General features: G+C 41.8%; 1 long non-coding RNA gene across 1 annotated transcript; it reads right to left on the minus strand.

Annotated features, from left to right (window-relative positions):
* Positions 1–3809: 3809 nt before the first annotated feature.
* LOC146857058 (uncharacterized) lies at positions 3810–15350 on the minus strand. Its single transcript, XR_014979532.1, has 3 exons — positions 15233–15350; positions 11001–11141; positions 3810–3984 (listed from the first exon to the last, which is right to left on the minus strand). It is a non-coding gene; the product is annotated as an uncharacterized LOC146857058 (long non-coding RNA).
* Positions 15351–15482: the final 132 nt, after the last annotated feature.

Raw genomic sequence — 15482 nt, forward strand, 5'->3', positions numbered from 1 at the left:
ATCATTACACTCTACTACATGCCACACCACTCTATGACATTCCATTCCAGTGTACAACACTCCACAACACTCCTCTCTAGAACACGCCACTCTATTATATGTCATACCACTATACCCTAGGCTCCTACACTCTAAGATACTCTATGTCATGCCACTCGATGAGGCACCAAACCACTCTAATCTATGACATGGAACTCCCCTCCCAAACACACCACTCCTTTGGATGACACTTCACTCCAAGTATGACACTTCACTCCACTCGTCAACACTCCATGCCATGCCACACCTCTCCACTCTATGATATGGCACTTCACTACATGACATGCCACTTCACTCTATGCCCCTCTGCTCTATAATACTCTATTCCACTCTACGACACTCTTCGACACTCCACTTAACACCACTCAACTGTACTCCACTCCACTGTATACCACTCCACTCTATGCTATTCCCCTCTACGTCACTTTAACCTATGCAACAACACTCTACGCTACCACACTTTATGCCGCAACACAATATGACACAACTCTCTACGATACTTCAATCAACACAATGACACTGTATGCCATGACACTCTACTCCATAACACTCAACACTTTATGACACTCCTTTTTATGCCCCTTTACTCCACTACCCCTCTATACACCACCCTGCTTTAAGCCACGCTATGCCACTCCACTCTACAACACTCTATGTCACTCCACTCTATCACACTCTACAACACTCTACTCCATTCTACTCCACTCTACACCACTTCACTGTACAGCATTCTACTGTATGTCACCCCACTCTACTACAATCCCCAACACTATACAACACTTCACTCGAGAACACTCCACTCGACAACACTCCACTGTACCGCATTCCACATCCCTTCACTCTATGATACAGCACTCCAGTCAACACTAAAATCTGCCACTCACCTGTGTGCCACTCCCCTGTACAACTCTCATCTCCAAGAAACTCTATGACATGCCACTCTATGTCAAACTACTTCACTCACCTGTACTACACGCCACGCCACTCCACTCCACTCTACGATACACAACTCCACTCTAAGGCCCTACACTCTACAAAACTTTATTACAATATATGCCTCCAACACTACTCTATTTCACTCTACGACACGCCACTCCACTCCACTCTACAACACGCCACTACACTTCACTCAATGGCATACCACTCCACTCCATGACACTCCATTCCACTTTATAACATGCCACTTCTGTCTACACCACTCCACTCTATGCTGCTCAACAACACTATTCGACACGAGAATCTATGAGATGCCACTTTAATCTACTCAACGACATGCTGCTCCACTCTATGCCATTCTACTCCACTCTGCAAAACAACACTCAACTAAATGACATGCAACTCCACTCTACACCACTCCACTCTATGCCCCTCCAGTCTATGCCACTCTACTCCACTCTAAAACACTTGACTCACCGCCACTCAACTGTGCACCATTCCAGTTTTCGTCATTCCATTCTTCATCACTCTAATTCATGCCACTCCACTCTATGTCACTTCAATCTATGCAACAGCACTTTCACCAGAACTTTCTACTCCATGAGACTTTACATCCCAACACTCTATGCCATGACACTCAATGACACAACACTTTATGCCACTCCACTCTACAACACTCTTCTTCAATGTACACCACTCTACTACACTCTGTGACACTAAATGACACACCACTCCAAAACCCTCCTCTCTACGACACTCCACTTTTTAGCACTCTCCTCTACTCTACTCAATGACACTCCACTCCATGACACTCCACTCCATGATTCTCCACTCTACTGTAGAGCCTCTCCACTCTACAAAACTCTACTCCACTGTATACCACTCTACAACACTCTACTTGACAACATGTCACTTGATGATGCTCCACTCCATGACACGTCACTTAATGAAACTCAACTCTACAAAAATCCACTCTATGACAATCTGCTCCACTGTGTGCCACTCCTGTCTTCGACACCATACTCCACTCTAAATAAAATAAGATATCATTGTAGTAGTCTATTATTCACTTGCCATCTAATATGAAGCAACCATAAGGCACATGCTTAACTTACCTTACACTTACCATTTATGTCTATAATAATTGAAATTTTCTGCTTCTGATACCTGAAAAAATATGGTTAATATTGGTACAAGCTCTTTATCCTTTGAGATATTTAGTTAGTTATGAAAAGAACCTCTTTTGCTTCTTTTCTATTTTTAAAACAATTTTCTGCAAGTTTTTATTTTTTGAAATGTCAACATGATCAGCTAACAAAAAAAGTTTTAACAGCAAACAGGAGGATTAAAAAGGAAAGCGACCATTCGGTGAAAGTGCTCTATATAAATGTCCTATAACATAACATATAACATAACAATAGAAAGCTGAGGCTGCTGCACAGGACAATGGTGAGCCATGACTAACTCCCAATGTGTGGTCATATCCCTCTGTCCTGCGAGAATGACAGTATGGCACAGGTGAAAGAATGTTGCAGTGCTGCCATCCTGCTTGATGATTTCTCTATTCTGCTCAGTAGATGGATTGGCACCATATTACCAGGAGCAGTCAGTGATGCAGAAACACTTGCTCTGGCTAGTGGTGAAGTGGAATATACATCAGAAGAAGTTGAAGGTCCTACTGGAAGGACAGATGCAGTGGGCGGTGGTGGAGGTGCTGACAAAGCAGTAGAAGATGGAGGTGTCACAGTAGCAGAAGAAGTGGACACAGCCAAAGTTTTGACTTCGGCCACTTCAATTTCCTTCTGATGCCTTCTTTCGGGATGCTCCAACCTGGTGGAATACATTGCCTGCAGGTGTTTTCTCATTCCATGCTACCAAATGACTACTGCTGTATGTTCCCATAGGAGATGACCTTGTTGTATGGAGTGCAGGTTACCATTTTGGAGTTCACCTTTTTGCCCTCCACATGGCAAATAGAAAAAGTCCCACACAATTTACTCCTTTAGCTTTTTCCTTCACTGCACCACTTCTCCTACTGTAACTGCACCTCTACTTCCTCCTGCCACTGGTTCAGATCGGAGCTTCCGAATCCCCTCTACTTCCACGGACAGAGTGATTTCACAGTCACACGCGCACACACACATCACACGCTGGTGGGGCCCATAACACCAACATTCATCCTACCATTCTATCCGTGCCATGTATAAGGGGAAACACTTTCAATACCTAACCAATCTGCATATACCTTGAGGTCAATGACATCAACTAGTTGCTATAGATTTGGTGAAACATCATATTACACTGAATATTCAATAAACATGACAATAAAATAACCACCCGACACAGTAATTCAAACAGAATATTGTTTATCTAAAATTGTAAGAAAAGCCAATTAAATGCAAATTAATTTCTCTCATATTTACCTATTCTGGCTAAAAGTCGTTTTCTAAGTCAGAACTGGTCCTCAGCAAAATAGTTAAAGTTTCTAGCCGTCATGTAGAGTCACCGTCCTCTCCGTCAGCATCGGGACCTCTGATCATTGGTTCGGGAAGAAGTGGCGCTAGACCTCTCTAGTCTACTAATATTTATACCAAATTTACATTCCAAATGTTGCAATCATATCTTACAAAAACAGTCGAATGGCGGAAATTATGTCGTCTTGGTACATTGGGATACAACGATAGATTTTCTCACGTATTGATGGTCACAAATAATGAATAGAAATTAGGAGTCCATGACTAATTTGTTACTTCTACGGATGTCTCTTTAGGATAAAATGTATCTCATCCTTGGGACCATTATAAGTTCATCAGGTCAGATTTTGGATTCGCAACAAATCTTCACGTTCAGGGGCATCTGGCACCTCTCCCAGATTTGTCATCATGTTCATGGCTTTTCAGTTCAATTTGAGGACAAGGTCACAGTCAGCGCAAAGCCTCCTTTCAATATTCATCTACTCAAATGCAGGCTGCGGGTGGTAGCCATTTTCTAGCAGGCCACAATGGTCAACTTAAGTAAAAAGAAACACAAAACATAATTACTGCATGGAAATGATTATACAGTGTTATTCCCCTGCTAATACCCTTATGTGTATGTATTTATCTAGCCATTTGCGACATCAAAAGCCATTAATGCATATTAATTATAAGCGCAAAACACAATAACATCACATAAGCAACATCTATTCTGTCAGTTTGCTCACCAACTTAGTTCACTTATTATTTTAGCCATGCAATAGCATTCCCACGTGTGATTCTTCTGTTAATAAGGTTGGTTAGACAAGACTCAACAAATCTTTAGTAATTACTAAATAATCAGTAGTACTTTTAATAAAACATACGAAAATGAAACAGGTAATTGGTTTAAAAGTAAAAAACACTGCTCCATCAATCCCCCCTTTGGTGATATCTTATCACCACAAAAATCAAAACCCAAAAATCAATTTAATTTCCCCCTTTGAAGAAATTCAAAATATCTTCTTGTTCATTTTTTTAAACCCTTGTTTCCATATCATCTTCTCTTTTAGTTTCTATATACATGCTTTCCCTCAATTCTTCTAATTCTATTTCTTGTGGATCTCTTTCTAGTTTCTTTTGTCTCTTTTTAACATTTTCTCGTGTTATTTTCTTTCTATTTCTTCTGTATCTACAACACATACACCCTAATCTAAGAATTAATAGTGCAACAATTACACACATTAATGGAAATAATATCTTACCAAAAATGGTACTACCTATTTTAGCTACAAAATTCTTAATAGCAATCATCTTATTAGCCATTTTAGTCCAGATACTTTCAGCTTCCAGTGGTACTAATTCTTCATGCAAATCAGTAATATTTTTGATATAGACTTTTAGATCTTTGCTTTCGTCAGGAATGTAAGTGCAACAATGTTGAACTTTCAGCATTCCACAGACTCCACCCTCTTTTGCCAATAGAATGTCAAGGGCAAGTCGATTTTGCATCGCCATAGCGCGTAAAGCAACCATTTCAGTATTTACCAAAAGAAAGCCTCCAGCGGTGCTTGTTGACAAGCGATCTACCACTGTTGACAGCTTCCGAATGCCATATGCATTCAATGAAATTCCCACTGCTGGTATTAAAGCTCCAAAAATATCTCCTACAATTTCTGTCCATGTTTCTCTTCTATAGCGTGTTAACTGATTAGTATGTTCAGCATCGTCTACTTTATCCATGTGAAAAATCTTTGGAAAGACCAGGCCAACATAACATGTGCCAAACCAATGGTCGGGCAAACGGTAATAAGCCTTGTTCCTACAAATATAATACACTCCCGGAAAAACTGGATCTTCTCCTCCTCTAAATCCCCATCCGGTTGCAATAAAGTATGTATCATGGCACTCACTAGTCCCTATGAAATAATAATCATACTGGGATCTCTTCCTGGTAATGCATAGTTTGCCTTTCTGTGGTGCATCTATAGCCATAGTTGGACTGGCTCCATTTTTCAACTCTTTTTCCTTCTCAATATCCCACACTGTTTCACTCATTTTATGCCCTTCTGCTTTCTTGTGCATGTTCAACCTTCTTCTCTCGACCATGTCTAGAAAAGTTTTCTCTTCTTCTTTCAAACTGCAGGTTAAATTATTTCTAAAAACATATTCTAATGTTAATTCTCTGGTTTCTAAAAAAATCTCACCTAAAGTGTTAGCTTCTTTAGCAGGATTCAGTTCTTTATTCATAGGCAGTTGCCCAAGAATATTATCTACATTAGACATATTATAATCTAATTTCCCTAATTGATAAAATATACTAATCAACACACTACATGAAATTCCATACGTAGCCGGAAGGTGATTATAAGTCACTCCCTCCGAAACAGAAGCAGGTAATTGCATACAGACGTAGCAATCCCTTACATCCCTTGTCTTTACATATTCGTACAATAATTTTGAAAACACATTGCTAGAAAATCATTAATAGACCTATCTTTATGTATATATACATTGCTAGTTCTAGTTGAAACTATCTTCTGTGAACTCTTCCCTATGTTAGTCCTGTTCCCTGTATGTCCTTCTAAAGTGTCTATGGTTACTCTAAAAGAGATCAGTAGAGCAAGCACGCTCCAAAGCAGCATTAATAATCCTGTACAGCAGCAGCACATCTTGCACCATCTTTTCATGAAGGTACATCTACTTTGATTATTCTCAGTGTTAGCCATCTTATTAATTTGACCGTGTCTTTTGACTTAGCCTCTTCTACTCCACTACCGAACTTTTTAGGGCAGCAAGTACCCACCAGATTATTACAATCTATTAGTTATAATTTTTACTTCTTTTTTTTTTCTTTCTTCTCCAAATGATTTCTTTTGGATTTATTCAATTTGGATTTTCATCACTTTTCACTGTTTCTTCATCATCATCAAACTGTATTAGGTCCTGAACATCCGTCTCTTCTCCAATGTCGGACAAGATAACTCTCAGGATTCCCACTGCTTCTTCTTCCTCAACCACTTTCAGTAAAGCCTCCTCTGGACTTCCTTGACTGTCTGCCTCTTCACCTTGTTCAGGCAGTGCCACATAGGTCCATTCTGGTGACTTATACTTCCGGTTTGGTTTTCTGATTCTTTTAGTTCCTTCAGATATTTTTGTTTCTTCTTCTTTCGTTTGGTTTTGACTTGACACTTCGTTCACCTGTTCAGCTTTCGAGGAGTTAACTCGTGTCAGTCAATATCTCAGTCTCTTTATCTTGTTGGGCCAAAGATCTCCTTTAGCATTTCTCTTTTGTTTTCCCTCTTTATTGTTTCTTACTCCAATCCAAGTTCTCTTTCTCAGAACTTGTCCTCCATGTATCTCATTTTCACTTTCATGAGATTCTGTCTCAGTTGCTTCTTGTTCATCAACAGTTTTCTCTTTTCCAACAACTTCCTTTTCTCCAACAGTCTCTTTTTCCACCAATTGAGATTTCCCTACTTCTGTCCCTCTTCGGGTCTCCGACACGCAATCTTCTGGCTGTCTACTTGTCCCTTCACCTAGCTTGTTGTCAATGTTCCCTACACCTCCTCGGGGTTTTTCCGCAATCTGTCCCTCTCTTTCTTTTTCTGTCCCTTCTTCTTCAAGAGTCCAATTATCTCATTTGACTCAGGTGTCACCTCTGTTGGAATGTTTTTTTCTTTTCTTTCTTTCTTTTTGTGTCCGTCACTGTTAGTTGGAATTTCAGGCACTTCTTCAGAATCTGGACTTCTCTCTGAAGTTTGCAATGTTCTTTTCAGAATTTCTTCTGGTGGGACAAAAGCTTCTCTTGACTCACTTTCCCCCCTTTCAGGATTCTTTTTCCTTTTTACTGCCTCACTGTCTGCATCATCACTGGAATCTGATTCTTCGAAGTATTCTTTTCCAGTGCCGTCACTTGGGTTTGGAACTCTCAGAGTGTGACATGCATGTATCCAATTTTTCACTCCAGCACACTTCACAGCAGTTGCTGTGGTCAGAATGACTTGTCTTGGCCTTCCCCACCTTGGAACCAGGCAATTCCTCCTTCTGTGGACTTTTATTCTTACCCAGTCCCCTGGGCTCAGATCATGGGCTGGTTTCTTTTCAAGTGTGGTGGCGTCTTCTCCAACCTGGTGAAACACAGAATGAACTGCGTCAGCCAGGCCCTTACAGTAATCCAAAATCATGTCATCAGTTATAGTCATCAGCTTGTTGACTGGCACAAACGCATGTCTCATAGCACGTCCCATGATAATTTCATGTGGACTCAAACCTGTTGTTCTGTCTGGAGTAGACCTAATTGTCATCAGGACTAGAGGCAAGACATCAGGCCATTTCATTCCTGTGGCCAGGCACATTTTGCCAATTCTGTTTTTGATGGTACCATTCAATTGTTCAACCACACCAGAAACCTCTGGTCGGTAGACACAATGTAGCTTCTGCTGTACCCTCAATGCTTCACAGATCAAACCCATGATTTCATTATAAAAATGTCCTCCTCTGTCTGATTCAATGGTCACTGGGAACCCATACCTTGGGATGAATTCTCTTAACAGTAGCTTGGCCACTGTTATCCCATCATTTCTTCTTGTTGGATATGCCTCCACCTACCTGGAGAACAAACAGACCACCACCAGGACATACCTCAATCTGTTGACTTGGGGCATTTCTATGAAATCTATCTGCATTCTTGTGAAGGGTCCTCCCTCCCTGCCTATTGTACCTAGGCTCACCACTGTTCTCGTTCCAGGGTTGAATTGCTGACATATCAGGCATCACTGATAGAGACTCTCTGCTATCAGCCTGAATTTTGCATTGTACCAGGTCTGCTTAAAGGCTCTTATCATAGCATCCCTCCCCAGGTGTCCCTGGCCATGATACATCCGTGCCATTGTTGACAACATGCTATTGGGCATGACTGGTCTTCCATCCCTATAGACCCACACGTGGTCTTTTTCCCTTGGTGCACAACCTGCTTTCACCCAATCTTTCATTTCCTCATCTCCTGCTTCATCCTGCAACTGCTTCACTTCCTCCCATGTACCCACCACATTAGTAAACATTAAGGAACAAGAAGACATTTCTCTTTCTTTACTCCGGTTAATGGAATGATTATTCCTTGCACAATACTGTGCTATGTCATTGGCAAATCAGTCAGGTGACAAAATCATCACCTTGACCATGTGCAGCACATTTTACAACTGCTAGTTCTTTAGGCAGCTGTATCGCCTCAAGCAATTTTCCAACCACTTCAGCATTCTTTATGGGAGTTCCACTTGAGGTCAGGAAACCTCTTTGTAGCCATAGCTGGCCAAAATCATGGACAACTCCGAAGCCATACTGGCTGTCAGTCATTACAGTCACTCTCACATTTCTTCCAATCTTGCAAGCCTTTGTTAGTGCCACCAATTCTGCCACCTGAGCGGATTTAACTCCTTTCAAAGGTGATGCTTCCACAACTCCTGAAACTGTACACACAGCATATGCGGCACTCAGTGTTCCTTCATCCGTTCTCAAGCAAGATCCATCCACAAACAACACATGATCACTCTCAGGCAGTGGCAGATCTCTTATGTCTGGTCTTGGTTTTGTACAGTAATCCAGCACATCCAGGCAATCATGATCAACTTCATCTCTCACTCCCACACTTTCAGCATCAGGCAACAGTGTTGCTGGATTCACATTCACACATCTCTCCAGGCTCACATTTGTTGCACCAAGAATGACTTTCTCATATTTAGTCAGCCGACTATGAGACATGAACTGTGTCCGGCTTCTTGTTAAAAGGATTGCCACATCATGAGGTACGAATACCCGTACAGGATATCCCATTATAATTCCCTCACTTTGTTCCAGACTCCTGCATGTAGCAGCTACTGCTTTCAGGCAACCTAGTAAACCCACAGCTACTGGGTCGAGTGTTGATGAGAAGTATGCAATTGGCCTCCTCAGACGTCCATGTTTCTGGATTAACACTGAAAGTGCACATCCATTTCTCTCACTACAGTACAGCTCAAATTATTTTTCGTAATCTGGCATTCCTAGAGCAGGAGCATCACATAGCCTGTTCTTTAATTCTTTGAATGCTGCCATTTCTTCTGGGTTTAATTCCAATGGGTCTTTCACCTCACTTTTTGTCAATTTAATCAGTGGCTTGGCAATCAGGGAAAAGTTACTTATCCACTGACGACAGTAACCAACCATTCCCAGGAACATTCTTACTTCTCTTTGTGTCATTGGGGCTCTCATCCCTCTGATGATTTTAATCCTGTCAATGGTCACTTTCCTCAGGCCTTTCTCAATATTATGTCCCAGATACTGGACTTCTCTTTTGCAGAATTGCAATTTGGCTGGAGATACCTTTAATCCTCCATCTGCCAAGTGATTCAGTAAAGCAATGGTGTCTACTTCACAGACTTCACGTGTTTTTGATGCCACAAGCAGGTCATCAATGTATTGGACCAAAACCGAATTTTCTCCAGGGATTTCTTCAGCAATTGATTAAATATCAAAGGGCTCTCTGTATACCCCTGTGGAATTCAGCACCATGCCAAAATTCGCTCTCCAAATCTAAATGCAAAAATCGGCTGGCTGTCGTGATGCAACGGGATTGAAAAGAAAGCATGGCACAAATCAATTACTGTGTACCATTCTGCATCATGGGGAATCTGATACAAAATCACTGATGGATTTGGCACAATTGGACAACATGACACAACAATCTTGTTAATTTTTCTCAAATCTTGTACTATACTGAACTTTCCATTGGGTTTCTTCAGTCCCATTATTGGTGAATTACATGGGCTGCTAAATATTTCTCTTAACACCCCCTGTTGGATCATTTTCTCAATTATGGGTGTTATTCCTTCAATTATTTCAGGTGTCAGTCTGTATTGTGGAATGTTTGGGTAAACCACTCCCTCTTTTACAGTAATTTTTACTGGATCTACATTTCTCATCAGGCCCACATCTTCTCCAGTAAAATCCCAAACTGCTGCTTTTACTGTCTGTTTTAATTCTGGGGGTAATGCATCTGTATTAAACACAGCATATGTCCCCATAGCCTCACATTCCCTGTTATCCAGGGTCATTCTGTATAGGACATCCTCATCTGGTGTCTCAAAGGTTATTCCATCTGGAGTACAGAAAATAGTGCAATTCATCTTGCACAGTAGGTCCCTACCTAGCAAGTTCACAGGACTAGTGGCACACACCACAAATCGGTGCATGTCTGAAAATTTCCCTATTCTAACCCTTACTGGTTCAGTAAGATGAGTTTTGATCTGTGTTGGACACACCAACTACTTGGATTGCTTCATCCGAGAGAGGAAGATTCTTTATATCAGCTGACGTGACAGTTGATCTGGTAGCTCCTGTGTCAACTAGAAAAGTAACACTTTCACCATTGATTTTCCGATCTACAAAAGGTCCTGCCTGGTCTATTTCTAGAGTTGCGCCAAGTACGCACTCTTCCTCCTCTCTTCGGCACCGTCAGAAGTCTCCCTCAGAATCACTTCCCTCATTCCTTAGCCAATATTGTGACACAGCGCTTGCGCGTTTTGGCTTGTTTACCTGTTCTTCATCGTAGAACCCCGAATCCTGGCTGTACTTCTGGGATCCTCTTCTTTGTGGCAAGGGTGGTTTTGGCACCTGATTCTGCTGCTTAACAGCCTTCTGCTGTTGCTGATGCTGACCACACCCCTCACTCTGCACCTGTGAATTCAATGATGGATTGTCATCATTAGTAGACGGTGGATTCTTACACTCGGATTTCCAGTGCCCTAATTTTCCACAGTTGTGGCAGGGAAACCTTTTCTTTGCTTCTTCAATATTGCCTTTCCCTTTTCCTGTGCCAAATCTGGGTTTATTTCCTGGGTTATTTGCTTGTTCAGCCAACTGAGCCTCCTGTCTTTCTGCAACTTTCACCTGTGCCCACATTGCCTTTTCTTTCAGTTTCCTTTGCTTTGCCTCAATTTCATCACTGAAGTATTTTGCATGTCTCAGGATCTCATCAATCTTTTTGCTCTGCCAGTCTACGGTATGCTGCCTTATCATTTCACTGATTTCAAGTCGCAAGCCATACACAAATCTATATACAAAATGGCTCAAATCCTTGTCACCCACATGTTCCTCTCCACTGAACTGTTTGAAAGCCAGTATTAGTCTTTCATAGTAAGCATGGACTGATTCTTTCACTTCTTGATGTGTTCGATCTATTTTAACCCAGTCTGTTTCCTTGGGGGGTATCTTATTTTTCAGGAAAGCCATAACCTGCTCATACTTTTTCATGACCTCCGGGTCTGGAGCTCCTGTCTTTGGATCTCTTGGGTATTCTTTAGTGGGCCAGTCTATGACTATTTTACATTCTGCCCACAAGTCTGCTGGTATAATTATATCAAACAGACTATTCAGGTCGATCCACAGCACTTTTGACAACTTCACAAATCTGTCAACCTGTCTATACCACTCGACGGGCTTCTCTCTTAGTCGAGGGAAATCATTTGTAAATGACAAAATATCTTGTCTGGTCCATGGGACATGTACGTACCCTCCTCCTGGAATCTCCCTCATGGGATAAGCTGTCACTGCTTTCTCCTTTTCTTTCATAGGGAATGTTGAGTAAGTTCTGTCTGCTGCATCCTCTCGTTTTCTATACCATCTATCTTTCCATCTCTCCACATCTCCCCATTTTCTCAGCAAAGCAATCATCTCCTTAATCTGCCCTGTTCGGCCTGCATTATTCAGATTCTCAATGTCCTTATCGGTAAAATCCACTCGGTAAGGCTTTTGTAAAGCTTTTACCTTCTCCATGTCGATTCCCATTTCACTGGCTATTCCTTTCAACCTGTCATGTATGTTCTTTGCTCTCCATGTGATACTTTTACACAGAAGTAGGATTTCCCCTTCCTGATAATTTTTCAGCATTTCTGTAGGGACTGTTCCTACAATCAGCTCCTCCATTTCCATACGTATTCTAGCTACATCAATTCCCTGGGATTCCTTTTCTTTCCTCTGCAGAGCTTTCAGCCAATCATTCAAATCTTCCGCAGTTATCCCTGTGGATTTTTCTGCACCCCCTGGTTCTGTCACTCTTTGTGGTTCTAAGATCGATCCTCCAATCATTCTGTTCCCTTCCACACAACCGGAATTCAAACCTGAGTTAGTCTGCACATTCAACTCTCCTCCACATATGGTATGTCTCCACTGATTGTCTCCTGATCTCCACTGATTTTCTCCCGTTCTCATTTCAGCCTGCTCTGGAGGAACAATCAATCTGTTGCCTACATATGGAACTGTCAAACCACCTTCACCAACCCTCTGCTTTTCGAAAACACTCATAACCGGACCTATTGTTACAGGCACCGTAACTGCTTCAAGATTTTTAGTCAGTTCTCTGATTTTCTCTGTCAATTCAAATGTGGTTCTTGCTAGTTCTCTGGTCTTTTCATCCTCAATTTCATTCTCCCTTTCTCTCTCTCTCTCTCTCTCTCTCTCTCTCTCTCTCTCTCTCTCTCTCTCTCTCTGCAAGAGAATTACTGCTTTTCAACTCAGGGGTCATGACTTCTGTTTTTATAATCCGCAGAGTGTCTTTCATTGGGGTAATTGATGTTCCTACCTCTGGTTCTCGTTTATACGGGGGTGGTCTTTTGTAGAACATGTCATCTAAGACATCATCATCAGACTCATTCGACCCATACCTCCTTGTTTTTACATTATGTTCTTTCTCTGTACACCTTTTCCCTTCTGTCTCCTCTGCAGTTCTTACAGGATATAATCCCTCAGTCATACTGGCATATCGCCATCTTTTCATCCGATCATGATGAGTTTCGCGATCATACTTTCGCCCAAACATATACCTGTAATTTCCTCCACTCCTCTGCTTTTCTCGCTCGTACACTTCATCTTCCCATTCAGTCAATGCATCAAACTGCGTTGGCCTAGACCGAGGCTCTAGACTCATCATCCTCTCCCGTAAATTTCTCATTATGGCCAGATTAAATGAGCCATGCTCTGGGAAAGCTAAAACTCCATCCTCTTTAGTATACTTTACCCAGTTGTCTAACCAAATACAGGTATGATACCCATATTTCGCAACCATGAAGGATGCGGGGGTTTTTATCGGAGGAAGTAACTGTCCTTCCCTAGTCACAATATCCTTATCCTTGTCAAACCAGTTCTTAACCTTACTAAACAAGGATTTCTTTTTTCTTTTCCCCAGCGTGGTAATACATTTTCTTATTTTCCACAACCCTTTTGTCTTTACTACAACTGTACGATCTCCTGTCCAATTGCAGCGCGACTCACACTAACGCACCAATCCTGGAGCGTCTACGTCACTGACTCAGTCCACGAATCCCAGCGCGACTCACACCAACGCACCAATCCTGGAGCGTCTATGTCACCCTGTATGTCTCCCAATCCTTGAGCGGCGTACACTAGCACACCAATCACCGTGCTTCCACCGTTCTAACCCACTGTCCAATCACAGCGCGGTCTTCCTGACGTCAGCAGTCGCTGCAGCAGCTTCTGCTCCTGTCTCCTGTCTCTCTCGTCTACCCCTCCTTTACAAAACTACTCGGTAGACTTTGTTTCAATTTCTACGAGTCTGTTAGTTACAACATACAAACATCTCCATTGTCTGCTTCGCTAGCCACAGAACAGCAAAAGACCTTTCCCATGAGAATTCTGCCTTTCCCGAGAGAAGAGCTTACCTCTGCCCTTCTACGGAATTGTTACTTCCGTTGATAAAGTAGCACATCCCTCTACTCTACCCTTCTAACAAGCACCAATTAACTGCTTTCTCCGGAATGCTCCTAAGAGTTTCACAATTAACCAGAATGCCTTCTCATTCACGCACTTTCACACCAGAAAATGTAGTACATTCACAAAGAATTCTGTCTTTCCCGAGAACAGCGAACAGTCTGTCCTACTATAGAATTATATCACACGTTAACAAAACAGCGCTTACCTCTGCTCTGTCCTTCTAGCAAGCTCTGAAAATACCTATTACCTTTCTAGTGATAAGCGTTACCGGAATGCCATAAGGATCCCTGATACCTAAGACCAGAACTTCACAGATAACCTTCGCTATCATATACACTTCTCTCACACAGAAAATACGTTTCTAATGGTAACACACGGCGATGCTACCTCACCGAACCCAGACAATGCGACGCGCAACTTCAATTGTCACACGTTTTTCCCCTGTCTACATACAGGGCTAACAATCCCGCCTTTTTCCAAGAGCAGCACTCCCTCTGCCCTACTACGGAACTGTCAACGACTTCCTACGTCCCAGAAGCCGTACACACTACATAAAACTCAATACGACTTCAACATATAGTGTTAGTACAAACATCGATATCAATCAATAATCAATAAGGTTATATACACGCAAATTCACCAGATCAAAACAATAGTTAACCATCATTCTGTTACCAAGAAACTGGTGCAGATCGGAGCTTCCGAATCCCCTCTACTGCCACGGACAGAGTGATTTCACAGTCACACGCGCACACACACATCACACGCTGGTGGGGCCCATAACACCAACATTCATCCTACCATTCTATCCGTGCCATGTATAAGGGGATACACTTTCAATACCTAACCAATCTGCATATACCTTGAGGTCAATGACATCAACTAGTTGCTATAGATTTGGTGAAACATCATATTACACTGAATATTCAATAAACATGACAATAAAATAACCACCCGACACAGTAATTCAAACAGAATATTGTTTATCTAAAATTGTAAGAAAAGCCAATTAAATGCAAGTTCATTTCTCTCATATTTACCTATTCTGGCTAAAAGTCGTTTTCTAAGTCAGAACTGGTCCTCAGCAAAATAGTTAAAGTTTCTAGCCGTCATGTAGAGTCACCGTCCTCTCCGTCAGCATCGGGACCTCTGATCATTGGTTCGGGAAGAAGTGGCGCTAGAGTCCATGACTAATTCGTTACTTCTACGGATGTCTCTTTAGGATAATATGTATCTCATCCTTGGGACCATTATAAGTTCATCAGGTCGGATTTTGGATTCGCAACAAAT

The sequence above is a fragment of the Triturus cristatus genome, chromosome 3_2 (assembly GCF_964204655.1).
Source record: "Triturus cristatus chromosome 3_2, aTriCri1.1, whole genome shotgun sequence".
NCBI classification, from domain to species: Eukaryota; Metazoa; Chordata; class Amphibia; order Caudata; family Salamandridae; genus Triturus; species Triturus cristatus.